This window comes from Psammomys obesus, unplaced genomic scaffold, assembly GCF_907164565.1.
Source record: "Psammomys obesus unplaced genomic scaffold, mPsaObe1.curated_primary_1811, whole genome shotgun sequence".
In the NCBI taxonomy this organism is placed as follows: Eukaryota; Metazoa; Chordata; class Mammalia; order Rodentia; family Muridae; genus Psammomys; species Psammomys obesus.
In genome coordinates, this window is record NW_026585643.1 from 1,231,392 (window position 1) to 1,248,004 (window position 16,613).

Consider the following 16,613-nt stretch of genomic DNA (forward strand, 5'->3'; position numbering starts at 1 on the left):
CCAGAGAGAGAAAAGGGGCTCCGAGAAAGAAGCATCCACCCCTGCTGTTTCTGGTTATTGTTGATGCAGTTGGATGAGACACTAGAGATCTCCTGAAATGAAGATTGTGTTTGCCCCAAGGAACCCAACCACCCTAACCAGCAGGAAGTAACTAAAGAGAAGTCGGCTCCCTCTCCCCACTAACGTTCTTTCTCTCCTACCTGGTTATTGGGGTGTTAGAAGGGATTGGAGAAGGGAGGAAGAGGCATTAAGAAACATGAGTTGAAAACTAGTGCTAACACAGCTGGCTGTTTGAGCTGCCTGGTACAATTCTGGCTGTATGACCTTAGCCCCCACTCCTGCAGTTCACTCTTTTCTATCCCATGTCTCTCCTTTGCCTCAGCCCACAGCTCTCCTGTTCCGACTTACCAGAGTGCACCCTAACGTGATCAGACTATGAATCCAGCTCTGCCTTGTCTTTTCTGGAGAACCCTCGTTTTGTGGCCAGTGCCCTAGAGCCCCTCAGCTCATACAGAGCTGTTGATATAAAGCTATCCAGTTTCTAAGATGGGTAATTTTCTCTGTATCAGATCACCTGTTGTGCATTAATGGCACCCTAGTCACTTCTGGACAGCAGTGTCTTTGTGTGGGCCCTACGGATTGGATTATCCACATCATGGACAGTGTGGCCTTTTTGTGATGGTGAAAGGAGATCCCTGTTAGATTGAGTGACAGTCCTGGAGTGACTGGCTTCCGTTCTTGGACGTCAGAGCTAACCGCTGAACTAAGAAGAACACCAGTTAGCCACCGCACTGGAAAGATCTGTAGTACAAGCAGGGGCTGGAGCACCACATGCTTTGTTTTATTATTTGAGCCTTGGAGGTGCTGGGCTCTTCTTGCTTCCTGCCAATCCTCCCTTCCTCAGCTGCTCGTAGTTCTTTAGTTAGCACTGTAGTCTCATGTAACAGATCCCTGTTAAGGTCTGTCTTCTGTCTTCTCTCCCTCTCTTTCTCTCTTTGAGACAAGACTCCATGTTGTCGCCCTTACAGACTTACCTTGTTGTGTAGACCAGACTGCTGTTGAAGTCAGAGATCTGCCTGCCTCTGTTTCCCAAGTGCCGGAATTAAAGACGGGTACCACCACACCAGGCAAGGGCACTCTCTCTCTATCTCTCCCTCCCTCCCTCCCTCCCTCCATGCTTTCTCTGTGTAACAGCCCTGGCTGCTCTGGACTTGCTTGTAGACCAGGAACTCAGAGCTGCCTCTGCCCCCCCACGCACTTGGCTGGTAAGGATCTTTAACATTTTTGTTGCTGGCCAATTGCGGTGGCGCACGCCTTTAATCCCAGCACCCAGGAGGCAGAGGCAGGCAGACCTCTGTCTGAGGCCAGCCTGGTCTACAAAGAGAGTTGGAGGACAGCCAGGGGTATGCCGAGAAACCCTGTATCGAAATGAAAATTGTTGCATTGAATGATCAAGACTTCGCAACTTTAGAACATTGTGGAAAACTTTCAGTTTCAGTTACTTCTCTAGGTGCTAAAACTGAATGCAATTTGTTTTCCTGCACTTGTAGGCCATACGGCTGGCTGTCGTGGTATTTGCACCTAGTCCTCTGATATCTGAGTTTTCCTTTATGCCGTAGAAACAATTTGCCCATTTCATCCCCTTGGGTGACTTAAAGCCTTGAAACAACTAGAGCATGGTCAGGATTTGTGTCCAAGTGTGTGTGTGTGTGTGTGTGTGCATGTGTGTCCATGTACTAACCTAACTTTTATAGACAGCACCACTGTGGCCATGTTAGTAAACACTCTGCTTTTTATTACTCTTTAAAACCCAGCATAGAGTACAGGCTTAGGAAACATTCCTGTGTTTCTACATTGACTAAGCCTGTGGCAGCTTGCTGGGAACGGCTTTGTCTAACCCAGCAGCCTCGGGTTAGCCCCACGGGTGGGCTGTGGTGAACAGAAAGCAGCCCTGTGTTCCTTCCTCTTCCAATTGATTCACTCTGGGCTGGCGCTCTTAGGAAGCCCTGGGTAGTAAAGAGATCAAATCCAAATTCTTTCTAGGAAGACCCTGTCCCTTAGGTACAGTGACCTTTCTCCTCTGCTGCCTTTAGCTGTGTGACAGTTCTCAAAAGAGAAAAGTCTAGTTCCAATTTTTCGTGGTCTCTTTCAGTCAAGCCTTAGGGCAGTGATGGCAAATCTCTGTGAGCTATTTTTAAAACTCTATTATATTTTATTGGGGTTTCTTATACCTCTTCCCCTCTTCCAAACCTTATCCCTTCCAACATCCCAACACCTGGTAGGAAAAAAAGATGGTTAGTGGGGAGAGGGAGCCTGTGCCCCTTGCCCCTTCTCTTTAGCTACTTCCTGCTGGTTAGGGTTGTTAAGTTGTTGTAAGTTCTTTGTTTCAGGAGATCTCTGACTTCTCATCAAACTGCATCAACAGCAACTAGGAGAAGGGTGTGGGGGAAGCAACAGCCTCCTTCTTCCTCGGAGACCCCCCAACACACTGGGCTCTAGCATTTACTCCCCCTGAGAGTCGTCAGAATTAAACTATCTGCAGCTGGCAAAGACCCGCTCTCAGAGCCCGAACAAAGCAAACTGTGGACAGTCTTAATCAGACCCATATCCTACACCTGGGATTAAAACAAAAACACATTTACAATAACATAACTGAGTTAAGGACACCAAAACTTCCACTACACTTCTCCCTAGCGACTCCCAAGACTTTGAGTCCTGCTTCCTGGAGCCAGTCTGCCACCCAAGGGGTATTACCTGAGACCAAGCACTTTCGCTTTCTTACCCATCAAAGTCTGAAATCAATTCCCGGCTGACACCCCTACAGAGCCATGGTTGCTGCTGAGAACCTCATTCCTCACCTATCTCTCTAATGAAGCTCCTGGAATCGGATTCTGCAGTCTCTCATCCCTTTAGCCTTGTCTTTTCACTTGGAAGCTTTCCTCCATTACGTTTGACAAGTTCCTGGTTCACGAAGCTTGATTGGCTGCCTGTAGGATCTGCCTCTTCCCTCTCCCTGCAGTGCTAGGCTAAGCTCCCCTCTGGCCTAAGCTAAGTAGGACCAGTGCATCTAAGTCCACTGCACATCTTCCTTCTCCATTCCTTTTTTGTATTTGCCTTCCCCCACTTCTGCCTTCCCTATACCCTTCACTCCTCCTTTAAGTCTCTTTCCATTGCCTGTCCACGTCCACTCCCGCACACTCCCACTCATCTTTCAGCAGCTGCCTCCTGGATTGCCTGCTCATGCTGAGGAAACAGCATGGTATAGACAGAATGGTAGCAGAATAGCTTTCTGATTCCCAGAGTAAGTGAGCCCTTCTTCATGGGATCAGTAGCTGTGTTGGCCATCTTGTCCTCATCGGTCCTTGGGAGCTATGAACCCCAAAAGTGCTGTTCATCTTTTGGGACGAATAGACCTTGCTCTTGACTACTTCCGGTGTTGAAGAAGAGAGACTGGCTTGCCTTAGATGTCCCTTCCGGCATGTGGGGCTGCCTGTGCCCCTCATATTCTCTAGCTTTCTCCTGTCTCTCCTAGCACATGGCAGCAGCAGGACCCTGCTAGCCACGCCCCTCATTTTTTGCTCCTCCCCCATTGCTGTGTATGTAAGTGGGGGTGGTGAAGGAGGATGGTGGCATGGTGCCAGCCAACCCGGAACCATCTGCAGTGTCTTCTGCACTGAAAGAGAGCACTCCTACCTTGCTCCTCTTCTACTCTTCCTCTCCCGTTTTTAGTTAGCCGCTGAATTAATTTATTCCCAAGTGCTGATTAACATTCCTACAGGAAAGAATACAATGGGGATACTAAAACAAGACTTCTTGTCCAGTCAGGTAAAGCGATTCAAGGATGAAAAGGCAGAGATGGGGAATAAAAGACAAACCAGGAAACCAGCTTAAGAGTGGAATGAAACCTGAGCTGCCTGAAAGACAGGAGAAGTCAGGGACCCTGTTAGAAAGGAAAAGAATAAGCATTGTTACCACTGGGGAAGCGGCAGCTTCTAAAGGTTAGAGTCCCGGCAGCCTCTAAAGGTTAGGAGGCGGACCTGTGACTGAGACACTGACACTCACCAACAGCCTGGATAACGATACAGCAGGTGTTAGCTGGCTGCCTTGACTACTCTAAAGAAGTGAGTTCAGTTTTCAGAGGACTGCTGTAGGTGGGAATAAAGGTGAAGTTCTTTGCAAGGTAGTGGGATACTGTACTGGACATAGTGGAGAGCAAGGCCCCTTCATCTTGGGGTCACTAGCTCCCAAGGACCACTGAGGACAAGATGGAAAACACAGCTACTGATCCTGTGGAGAAAAAGGAGTCACTTTGGCAGTCGGGGAGCTATCCTGCTGTCATTCTTTCTACAGCACATGTTGCCAGAGCTTCTTTTTATCATCTTTTTGTCAGAGCTGGCTGGCTGGCTCGCTCCTGGAAGACAGCAACGTACTTCCTTAGAAAGAGACAAATTGGCCAGGTGTGGTGGCATATGCCTTTCATCACAGGTGCATCTCTGTAAGTCCAAGGCCAGTTTATTCTACAAAGAGAGTTCCAGGCCAGCCACAGTTCCACAGTGAGACTTCCAAAAATCAAAGCAGGCAAATGAACAAACTATAAACAGCACTATCCTAAAGATTATATATTAGCCACTATTTAGTAAATTTATTGATTAGTATACAACCATATGTGAAGTTGGGATCATTGTTGTAGAATCTGTGATATCTTCAAGTTGTAAATATTTTCTAGAGACAGTTGTTTATTTATCTTGTGCTAGGAATCAAACCCAAGGCCTTGCACACTCTAAGCTGAGACTACTCCTGAGCTGAACCCTCATCCCCTGCCTTGGCACCTCTCTCTCTCTCTTGATTTAGTTTGTATTTTGAGACAGTGTTTCTCTGTATAGCCCAGGCTGTCCTGCTTTGTAGATCAGGCTCGAACTCAAGAGATCTGCCTGCCTCTACCTCCTCGGTGCTAGGATTAAAGGCCCAGGCCACCACTCATCCCTCTTCCTCTCCCTCTCTCTTTAATTACAGAAAAGTCTGATGATGACATATAAGTAATTATGTGTTGAGTAGATTGGACAACTAAGTAGGAAAAGGCTCTTAGAAGGAGAGATAGGAAATGCCCTGGGCTTCCTTTGACTTTCATTTCTAGACAGGCTCTTTCTGTCTGCTCCAGACTAGTCTACTTTTGCCTTCCTCCATCTGCTGGGACTACAGGAACGTGTGCTACATCCTACTTTCCTTTTCAGTTCTTACCATCTTACATTCTGGATTTATAATTAGGACATGGTACAGATGGGCCTTTTGCTCATTTAGCATGTTGTACTTTCCTATATTGTTTTTAAAAAGTGAGATTAAAAACATACTTCCTAGGATGAGACAAGAGGATTACCAGATATTTTTAAGACAGTTGGGGCCTACATGTGAGACCCTGTATCAAAAAAAAAAAAAAAAAAAAAGACAAAAACAAAATAAGCAAAAATAAGCTATTTTGAATGAACATGCAATACTTTATCAGAGAGATATATAATGATTTACAGAAACCATTTATTTATTAGACATTAAAATGTTTGTTTGGTTTTTGTTGTTGGTTGGCTGGTTTGAGATAGGGTCTCACTATGTAAGCCAGGCTGGACTTGAACTCTTGTCTAAGTTTCCTAGGTAGCTGGGTTATAGTCCATGTCTGACTTATTTCTAGTTTTGTTACAATTTATTTTTCTTCTGTGATGAACATGTAGGACTTAATGTATAAGCTTTTGCAGTTTCCTAAAATGGAGTTTCTGACTACAGCCTTGAAGAGCTTTCTAGTATTTAATTTCAAATAGGTAAAAATCTCAGACACAAAGGAGGTTCATTGAAACTTTCTCTACATTTGCCCCCCCGGTTCTCTGTAGAGAGTTCCATGCATGCATATACATATGTGTTTTTATACAAAAAGAGAGATCGGCCCCATGTTCCTAATGTGATTCAATCTAAAATGAACTTGGGCAATATTTTTGTGAGGAACGCTCAGATATGGTTCAAGCCAATAGAAAGTCTTTATTTGCCAGCTGGCAACTACATTTGGTGTTCTGGACCTGAATGCAGTCCTGAACATTTCTCAGGTGAGCTTTAAAGCACAAAAACCACATCCTGAGTTGACACACTTGAGTTAGCAAGAACAGTCAGCCAGAAGCAGAACCACAGAAGCCAAAAGCAAGGTTAGTACATTTAAGGACTTTCCAAGAGCTATGGACTTTGATGGATTGGTCTGTGCTCTCATTTGGCAGGTGTTAAGGTCTAAGTACTGGGTTGTTGGGTCAGAATGGTGTCTTCCTACCTCTGACATGCATCAGCTGTGCTTAAGGTCTGGGGGCCTGTCACCATACCGTCTCCAGGATTTGAGAAACATTTGGTTAGCAGAATTCTTAGGGTCCTTTCCAGCTCTAATATTTAGTGACTGAAACTTATAGTCTTGGTAACGTAAGAAAGAATGAATAGTGGGGTATAGTGGCACACGCCTTCCAGCCTACCACTTGGGAAGCAGAGACAGGTGGATCTGTGAGTTCGATGCCAGCCTGGTCTATATAGTTAGTTTCATGACAGCCAGGGCTAGAAACCAGCCAGAAACCCTGTCTCAAAAGACAAACAAGAAACAAAGGAAGGAAGGAAGAAGAGAATGAATAAGGCTGACAGTGTGGCACTTGCCTTTAATCCTGGCACTGAAGAGGCAGACACAGGCAGATCTCTGTGAGTTCAAGGCCAGCTTGGTCTACAGAGAAAGTTCCAGAACATCTAGGGCAATATAGTGAGAGCCTGTCTCAACAAACAAATAAGGAAAAAAGAAAAGAAAAAGGAAGAGGACTGAGACTAGGGGCTGGAGAGATGGCTCAGTGGTTAAGAGCACTGTCTGTTCTTCCAAAGGACCTGGGTTCAATTCCCAGCACCCACATGGCAGTTCACAACTGTCTGTAATGCCCATTCGAAGGGATCTGACATCTTCACACTAATGCACATAGAAAAAAGTTAAATAAATTAAAAAAATATATTAAAAAAAGGATTCAAAAAATGACAAAAAAAAAAAAAGACTGAGACTAAATTTTCATCAGATATAATAGGATGGCCTCACAGATTTGCTTTTTGGAATTGTGCGTGCGCGTGCGCTAGTGTGTATACTCAAATCTGTAATCTGAGCACCAGGAGGAGGAAGGAAGAAGATTGCTCCGAGTCTGAGGCCAGTTTAGGCTACATGGGGAGTCTTGTGTGTACTTAGCTATGTGTGAGGTCTTGTCTTAGGAATGTGAAAGAGAAGAAACCCAGAGCATTGGCACTGAGAGGGAGTTTGGAGGCATTCACACTGGCATTAGGTTTGCCGAGCTGAGGAAGAATAACAGACACGTGGGACAAGTTACAGGCTGTCCTTGTAAGACCTTATTTTCTCCACTCGCAGCTAAAGATGCCAACGACATCATACGGTTTTGGTGAGGAATAGAAGTGTGTGCAAAGCGCTCCTCAGTGAGCATAGCACGGTGGATACTGTGTGTACAGCTGTCAGAGCAAGGACCCTCGTTTTGATGAGCAGAAAGTGAAGTGGCCAAGTCTGAAGTCACAGAGCTCGTGACACAAGTAGCAGCCAGGTCAGGTTCTGAGTTCTTCGATTTTTAGTCCAGTTTCCTGGACTAAATGCAGTTGGCTTTAAATTTTAATTATATCTATACATAACTGTCTGTGTGAGTTTGTGCGTGTCAGGTTCTCACAGAGGCCAGAGGATTGGATTCTCCAGGACCTGGAGTTCCTGCTGGTTGTGATCCAGCTGATGTGGGTGCTGGCAATCAGACTCTGGCTCCTTGGAAGAGCAGCGAGTGCTAACTATTGAACTATCTCTCCAGCCCTAGTTGGCTTTTATTTTTGCCTTCTTATTCTTTTTTTTTTTTTTTTTTTTTTTTTTCTTTTTAAGCCAATAGCCACCTGGCTCTTTAATCCCAACACTTGGAAGGCAGAGGCAGGCAGATTTCTGTGAGTTTGAGGCCAGCCTGGTCTACAGAGCAAGTTCCAGGACAGCCAGGGCTACACAGAGAAACCCTGCCTCAAAAAAGCCAAACAAACACAACAACCACAAAATAGACATAATGGCAATTTCAGTACTTGGGAGACTGAGGCATGTTGATGAAATACTCTGACTCTTACCACAAAGGGGTTGAGAAATATTTTTTGAAGCTAAATATAAGTGACTATAGCCTGGCAGCACAGATTTTAAGGCACCCCAAATCCCATGTTCTGCTATGGAAGCTAGTGATAGAACAAAGAAAGTCAGGCATGAGGAAGGTGGGGAAGCTCTGATAAAAAGCCTCAGATGTGATCTCACGACATTCTTGCTTTGGGGCTGGTGGAAAATGTTGTCCGCCAAGTTAAGACATTCCAAAGAGAAGCCAGGCTCTGTCTGTACAGTCCAAGTGATTTACCCAGTGGCACAAAGTGTCAGTCAGCAACAGAAGAGGGCAGTGAATTGCCATTAAGAGGGCTAAAGGTGGTCCAAGATCTTTTCTCTCTGGATTTGCATCATTCCCAGCTGTCCGCAGTCACTGATGTTCTGATCACTCAATCAGCCTTTTATCTTGGGAATGTTCTACAGGCAGGAGAATTTACCTGTACAAGTTTCAGGCTCGTCTGTGCTGCGTGGTAAAGCCCTGCCTCAAAATGAATGAATGAATGAATGAATGAATGAATGAATGAATGAATGAATGAAATAAAAAGCTGGGGACTGGTGAGACAGCATAGTGGTTGAGGGCACATATTGCTCTTCCAGAGGACCTGTGTTCATTTCCCAGCACCCACATGGTACCTCACAACTGTCTGAAACCTCATTTCCAGGGGATCCAGGATCTAATGCCTTCTTCTACCCTCTACTGGGTACCAGACATGCACGAGGTACACTTACATGCAGGCAAAACACTCATACAATAAAATAAAAGCAAGAAGCCCTTTTTTAGAGAAAAAAGTTTTTTGCTTGTTTGCTTGCTTGTTTTCAGAGTGAAAGTAGAGGAGGGTGAGCATACCAAAGGAGAGGCACCACCTCTCCTTTCACACACCCGCCTCCGCCTTTCCTTAGGGCACGAATGGGAGTAGGAGATCTGCTGACACACAGGCGGGAGACCTTCAGGGGAGGCCAGCTTCCCCATCTGCTTCCAGCTCTGACTGAGCAGTAAGCAGTGTGTTTTAAACTCCTCTCCTTGGGGCTGGGGAGATGGCTCAGTGGATAAGAGCACTGGCTGCTCTTTCAGAAGATCCAGGCTTGCTTCCCGGCACCTACACGGAGGCCCCCGAACCCTCCTGTAACTGCGGTTCCAGAGGACCTGACGTCTTCCCCTGACCTCCACAGTCACCAGCCACATATGGCACAAAGTAAAAATAAATCTTAAAACTCCTTTCCTGACCCTGAAAGCCTACAGTCAAGGTTTGGGAAAAGTTACTAGCCATTAAAGGACAAAGGATGTGCACATTAGTAATTACAGTGAGACAGCTTGGTCTTGGGAATTGAGATAAATATCTAACCCCCTCACCCCAGTGCGTCTGTGTTGGGGGAGTGGGTGGTGGTAGTGATGGCGGATAGAAATCAGAGGAAGACTTTTGGAAACTGATTCTCTCCTATCATGTGGGTTCGGGAGAGTAAGCTCAGGTCATCAACCTTGGCCCACAAGTGCCTTTACCTACTGAATAAATAAATAGGTTTTCTTACTCGGTGGTATTAAAATGGAGGCCATAAAACACAGCAGTCCTAAATAATGTTCTGTCAGTAGCCTAGGTGGGGAATAGAATAGTTACAGAATCTGGCCTTTCCCCAATCCGTGGACCTCCTGTTGACCTCCTCTCTTGAAATTATTTTTTCATGGTTTCTTCTATTACAAACACTTTTTTTTTTTTTCCATTGTGCCTCACTTTCCTCCTAGCTTCTTTTTTGGTTGAAGTTCCTTAGATATCTTTTTTCTGTCTTTTTTTTTTTTTAAAATAGAATACTAAGTATTGATCCTAGTGCAATTGTAGACAAGTGCTCTACTGCTAAAAAAAATAAAAATAAAAATAAAAATCCTCAGACCTCTTTACTTTTTATTTTGAGACATCTCATTAAGTTACCTAGGATGGGGCTTGAAGAGATGGCTCAGTGGTTAAGAGCACTGGTTGTTCTTCCAGAGGACCTGGGTTCAATTCGCAGAACCAGCATGGGTGCTTGCAAACACCTGTAAATCCAGTCCTAGGCTGCAGGGCACCATTGTCTGGTCTCCATGGACACTGCAAGCAGGTGGTACACAGATATACATCCAAACAAAACACACATATGAACATTTTTCTAAAAGATACCCAAGATGACCTTGAATTTGTTCTGTAGTTCAGACATGCCTTGAACAGGCAAACCTCCTGCCTCAGCCTCTCCAATAGTTGGGTTTACAAGCCTGAGCCACTAGAACTGCCTGGGTTTGGGTTGGGTTGGGTTGTGTTTTTTAAGACAGGGTCTTACCATGTAGCTTTGGCTGGAACTTTGCCTCTGCATTCCCGGTCCTGGCTAGTTTTGTTTCTGAGGCTGGCCTAGAACTCATTATGTAGTCCAGAAGGGCCTCAGACTTGAGATCCTCTGTCCTCCGATACCCCGAGCCCCGAGCCCCGAGCCCATCCTTTACTTCTGTTCTCACTTAGTGTCATCTCCCTGAGTGATATAACTTGCTTTTATAGTTTTCTTAAGACCTGTTTTTATCTTTACTCATGTCTATGTGTATATCCGTGTCTTTGTGAGTACATGCTATGTGTGTGCGGAGGCCAGCAGAGGTCAGAAGAGGATGTTGGAGGTTGTGGTTGTGAGCCACCCAGTGTGGTTCTGGGGATTGAACTGGGGCCCTCTGTAAAAGCAGTATGTACCATCTCTCCAGCCCCACTTCTTCAGTTTTAACTACATAAGAATTCTTCCTTGAGCTTCCAATATATCCATCTGCCTAATCACTTCTACTTGTTAATTCAAATATACATTATCTTTAAAAGCCAACTCCATTATTTTCTTGTCAAGCCTATTTCTTTTAGTCTCTCTTTTGTTAGATAGTTTCACTGTTTTGATGCCTCCAAGCAGAGAACACCATTCTGGGTTTTTGTTGTTGTTGTTTCTACTTACCCCTTAACATACGCAGTTAAGGAAAGTTGTTGCCATCGTTTTGTTTCTTTAAAGTCATCTGAAGCATCAACAGCTAGATCCTCCTGATAGCTCTGCCTCTGCTTCTGTCCTATTCAAATCTGTCCTCCCATTAGTTCGGTCTTGCTGGTCGACCCCTGCTGAAAATGTCTGGGTTGGGCTCCGTGATCTCAGAGAAACATTAACATTTCTTAACTGTCAGGTGTAAGTCTCTGGTGACTACCTTTGTCCTTCAACAACAGCGAGCCTGATAGTGACCATCCTCTGCTTAGCATTTCCCCTAGGTCACGTGTCATGTTAACTCATCTAGGCAATGGCGCTGTGAAACAGAGGCTGCTCTACCCATATCACACATGGAGAAACTGAAGCAAAGAGACGTTCACAGTGAGACAAACAGCTGGCATTCAAACCAGGCTGCTTGGGCCCTTGAGCCCACACTTTTACTTTAACTTTTGAGACAGCTCTCATTGTGTAGCTCGGGCCGTTGCGCGCTAAGTCTTCTTGCTGTGGGCGCCTACATGCTGACATTGCAGGCGTGTGTCGCCACATGGGGCAAAATTCACTCTGATTTTAAAGATTTATTTATTTCTTCATTTGCATACTTTATTTTATGTGTGTAAGTGTTTTGTCTGTCTGTCTGTATGCATATGTACCATGTGTGTGCCCGGTGCCCACCGAGGCCAGGGTGGGTGACAGGTCCAGGGACGGAGTTAGAGACAGTTGTGAACTGCCGTGAATTACTGAGATTGGAAGCCGGGTCCTGTGCAACAGCAGCAAGTGTTGCTAACCACTGAGCCATCTCTCCAGCCCCCCAGCTTTTCGTTATGTGCCAGATGCACTATTATCTCTTCTGACATGACTCCTGTATGTCTTTTCCTTATTCTCTCTGCTGCACAGCAGCAGTCTGCTTTCAGTTCTTTGTGTGAATGATTGCTCTCTTGTAGGCCCAGCATAATTCCTTACTGTACAGGCACTTATTAATTACATGCATGACTATGAGTGATGCAAATGAAGGACTAACTAGACTAGAAGTAGTCTGGGTTAGAGCATCTAGGGTAGGACACCAGGATAGCACCTTACCTAGGGGCCTAGAGAGCCTGCACTTTATCTAACTGAGAGGTGTATAAACCATGTCACAACCGTCCTTCTTCTCTTGATGCAGTGGTGGGAACCGGTCCCTGTGCAGTCCTGGAACCTGGGAGACTTAGAGCTTGCCTTGGATTTGCTACTTAAGGCAAGAAAGACTGTCTCTGCACCCAAAATGAGTAAGCATTACGGTTAAAAGAGAGAGCTGACATGAGGCTGCAGACATGTTTGTCCCAGGACTTGGTAGGCTGAGGCAGGGGGATCTGACTTTGGGCCAGCCTTGGAGACATGGTGAGATGCTGTCTCCAAACAAGCAAGCAAGCAAGCAAACAAGCAAACAAGCAAAACTGGGCTCTGGAGCTCAGGTGGCCTGGCCAGAGTCCCAGCTGTTTCTCTCAGTGGTGAACCTGCCTGCCTCAATTTCTCATGTAAAACATGGGGAGAAGACAAGCCCTCGCTTCACAGAACTGTTGACTAATTTAGTTGTGTTCCTGATGTACTTAAAAGGTAGTCACTATTATGATTTCTAATGCTGAAAGAAACAAAGCTGGTCTTCGGAGCCCTCAAGTGACAGGCAGCTGTGGGCATAATCTAGTGGAGGAAGAGGCAGCCACGGTCCTGGGTCTATGCTAGCTGGTTTTCCGTCTTTGTGCCCCACTCAACTTTCTCTGTGGAATGAACAGAAACAATGCTTTCTTCTAGTAAGAAAGCGGTAAGAACAGGAGCCAAAAGAGAAAAGACCAACAGTGCCCTCCCTGCCTGCATCTCCTGGTGTAGCTTTGCCTGCAGGCTTCCAGAGCCCGTAGGTTGCCTGAAGGCACAGGGACATCTTGATAACGCTCCCTGCTTGGGCTTGCCTCCTTTCTTCCCGGCCTCTTCTTACAAAGTGCCAGAGTCTCTCTGCTGACTGAAATGTGATGATGGATGTGTGTTGTTTTGTCCCTTTGGGACATCTTATCCCTGGAAAGGAGCACTTTTTATTCACTTATTCCTGGCCATTGCGTGTGCACACTTGTGTGCCACAGGTGTGCTTGCGGGAGTCAGTCCCCTCCTTCCACCATGTGGGTTCTCAGATGCAAACTCCGGTCACCTCATCAGGCTTGCCTGCAGGCACCTTTATTCACTGAGCCATATCGCTGACCCCTCATTAGGCAATTTTTTAAAATTATTTTTTTTTAATTTTTAAATTTTTTAAAATTATTTTTAAAAATTTTTAAATTATTTATTTTATTTCATGTGTATACATGTTTTGTCTGCATGTGCATAGTGTGTCCTATATAGGCCTGGTGCCTGAGACAGGAGGACAGAGAGGGTGCCAGATCCCTTGGCAATGGAGTTATGGATGGTTGTGAACTACTATGTGGTATTGGAATTGAAACTGGGTCCTCTGCAAGTGCTCTAAACCTCTGATTTATCAGGCTTTGTTGTTGTTATTGTCTTGTTTTTCAAGACAGGGCTTCTCTTTGTAGCCCTGGCTGTCCTAGAACTTGCTTTGTAGACTAGGCTGGCCTCAGACTCAGAGATCTGCCTGCCTCTGCCTCTCAAGGGCTGGATTTAAAGACCCATGCCACCACCTCTAGGCATCAGGCTAGTTAGTCTTAATTTTTATTCACGTTAGAGTTCCTTGGTTCTGGAAGCTGTTTTCAGTCTGACCCAGAATTGAAGGCTGAAGTCCATGAAGGAGTAAACAGCCTCATTGAGTGCAAGTTCAGAAGGAGGCTAAGGTTTGTCAGAAAACATTCTCTTCATTCTCCATGGTCTCTGGATGGGCATAGCTTTGAAGCTTTGGTGAAGACAGAGGAGGGTGTAGGACATTTTCTAGCCAGCTGTCTTTCTGGAAAACAGAGCCGTGAAGTGATAACTCATCTATCTCTGCTCCCAACCCCAAATAATGAACTAAACAGATTGGTCCATCCAAAGTTGACACATGACAGAGTGAGCTTTGTTCATTCAGTAAATACTTGTTGGGCAACTCTTGTGACATTATTGGTGCTTGGGGTTACAGCAAACAAAGCAAAGATCCTCACCATTTTAGCATGCCTGCCACCAGTGAAACAGAATGCGCACAGCAAACATAATGATCAAGTTATGTAATAGGCAGAAGATAATCTATGTGTTATATATATGTATATATATATATATATGAAGGGGATTTATTAGAATGACTTACAGGCTATGGTCCAACAAATCCAACAACGGCAGCCTATGAACAGAAGGTACAGGAATTCACAAGTTGCTCAGTCCAGGAGGCTGGCTGGTCTTCAGCGAATGCTGGAATCCCAAACAAGGAGGCTGTAATAACAGTGGATGACTGGGCTGCTAGCAAGGTGAGCGCAAGCAGGCAAAGAACAAATGCTTTCTTCTTCTGTGTCCTTATATAGGCTTCCACCAGAAAACGTGACCCACCTTAAAGTTGTCTTCCCACCTCAAAATCTGCCTCAAAGGTCCGTACTGGACATTGATTCACCAGACTAGAAGGGCAACCAACAAACCCAGGCATCCTCCTGTCATATAAAAAAAAAAAAAAAAAAAAAAAAATATATATATATATATATATATATATATATATATATAATCTCACAGGTGTGCCCTCCACTTCTGGATTGTCATTCATTCCAAATGTAGTCAATAGAACAAGAATATCCACCACAGCTAACAAAGAACAGGAAGGCAGTGGCTGGCTGTGTACGGATATGGGAAATGCCCCAAGAATAGCTAGTGTAAAGGCCCTAACGTGGGGTACATATTGGGGTGGGAGGGCAAAAGTGGGGAGTTCATGTTGGGAACCTCTGGAAGTGATGGGCACTGAGTGCTTTCTGTCCCTTGGCTTGGCCCCCTGTGCTTCACTCCCAGCAGCCATCCTTAGCCAGCTTCTCCTTTGCCTGTTCAAGGAGGCTTAGAAAATACTTGTTGGACACAGTGATGGCTCCAGAAGACAATCTACAGTTTACCAGTATTGAACTCTGTAGCTGGCTGCCACTGTTGTGGGAGCTGGCCAGGCTTGGCAGCGTCATTTGCTAATTCAGTAGTCATTATTTGTACTGTAGCTCTGTGGTGCCTCTGCTGCTGAGGGTGGCTCAGTGCTGAGGAAAATAGGCTCTGTCAGGGGATGGCAAGCTGAACTTTGCCTTCTCTCTGACAGGAAAAGGAATAATTTAGCAAAGATAACTTTTTTTTAAAGCTGTGTCCCGATGGCCCCAAGGGTGCAAGCGTGGGAGAGCTGGCCCTGCCCCTCCTGGGCAGCACAAGAGAGAGAGCTAGCCCTGGTGGAGGGGGTGCAGGTGAGCCAGTCCTGTAGGCATGAGCACCAGAGAGCTGACCCCACTGCTCTTCTGCTGTGAGGTGGAGTGGGCATAAGGGTGATGCCCTCTCCTCCTCGCCCCTCGCCAACTGTGGTAGCCAGGAGAGCTGGCCCTTTCGTCATTGGAGTTAGAGAGCTATCCCTGCTCCTCACTGGCTGAAGCACTTAGAAAATCGGGCCCTGCACCTTGCCCAGTGGAGCTGGCCCTGATGGCAAAGAACAGAGTGGGAAAGCTGACTCAGTCCCTCCATGGCTGCAGCACTTCAGGGAGTGTGTGCCTTGAATAGGCAGCACAGAGGAGCTGTCTCAGGAGGCAGCAGGTGAGCTGGCCCCGAGGGCACGAGAGCGGAAGAGCTGACCCTGCCTCCTGCCAGTGGTGGCATTGGGTGGCCTAGCCAGAGCAGCGCTGGAGAGCTTGAGGTGGTGGACTGGATAAGGGAGAGTGGGTGGGCTGGTCAGCTTAGGTACCACACAGGCCCAGATCCAGGGCTCTGAGTTGGCCAACCCCAAAATCTACATCATTTGTGAACTGGTGGGGTACATGAAAGGGCTACTCATGTTGATCCAAAGCTGCAGGATCTCCATGACACAGGGTAACACAGGATAACCAGGAGGGGTCCCAGTGAGGATCCAGTATTGATGGTGCCACAGAGGCCAGAGGCCTCGAACCAGACCAATGACACATTGCAATGAACATTTGCAAGTGAAGATGTATGGACAGAGGGGTACACTGTGGGACACACTGTGACACAGCTCAGCCTCCACGAGGAGCTGCTTTCTAGACTTTGTTTTGTTTATTTTTTTGTTTGTTTGTTGCATTTTTATTTTGTGGAGGAGGTTGCAAGGGCAGAGGTGGAAACCAGGGAACAGGAAAAGAAGTGGAGCTGGGGTATAGCATGTGAAACTCACAAAGAATCAATACAAAGTTAAAAACAAACAAACAGAAACCAGCTATGTTTTTAGGGCTAGGTTGTGGTTAGAGGTAGACCGCCCTCGACTATCATGCTTCCCACCATTTTCTTGTGCGCTCATACCCAACCCCCACGTGTGTGTGTGTGTGTGTGTGTGTGTGTGTGTGTGTGTGTGTGTGTG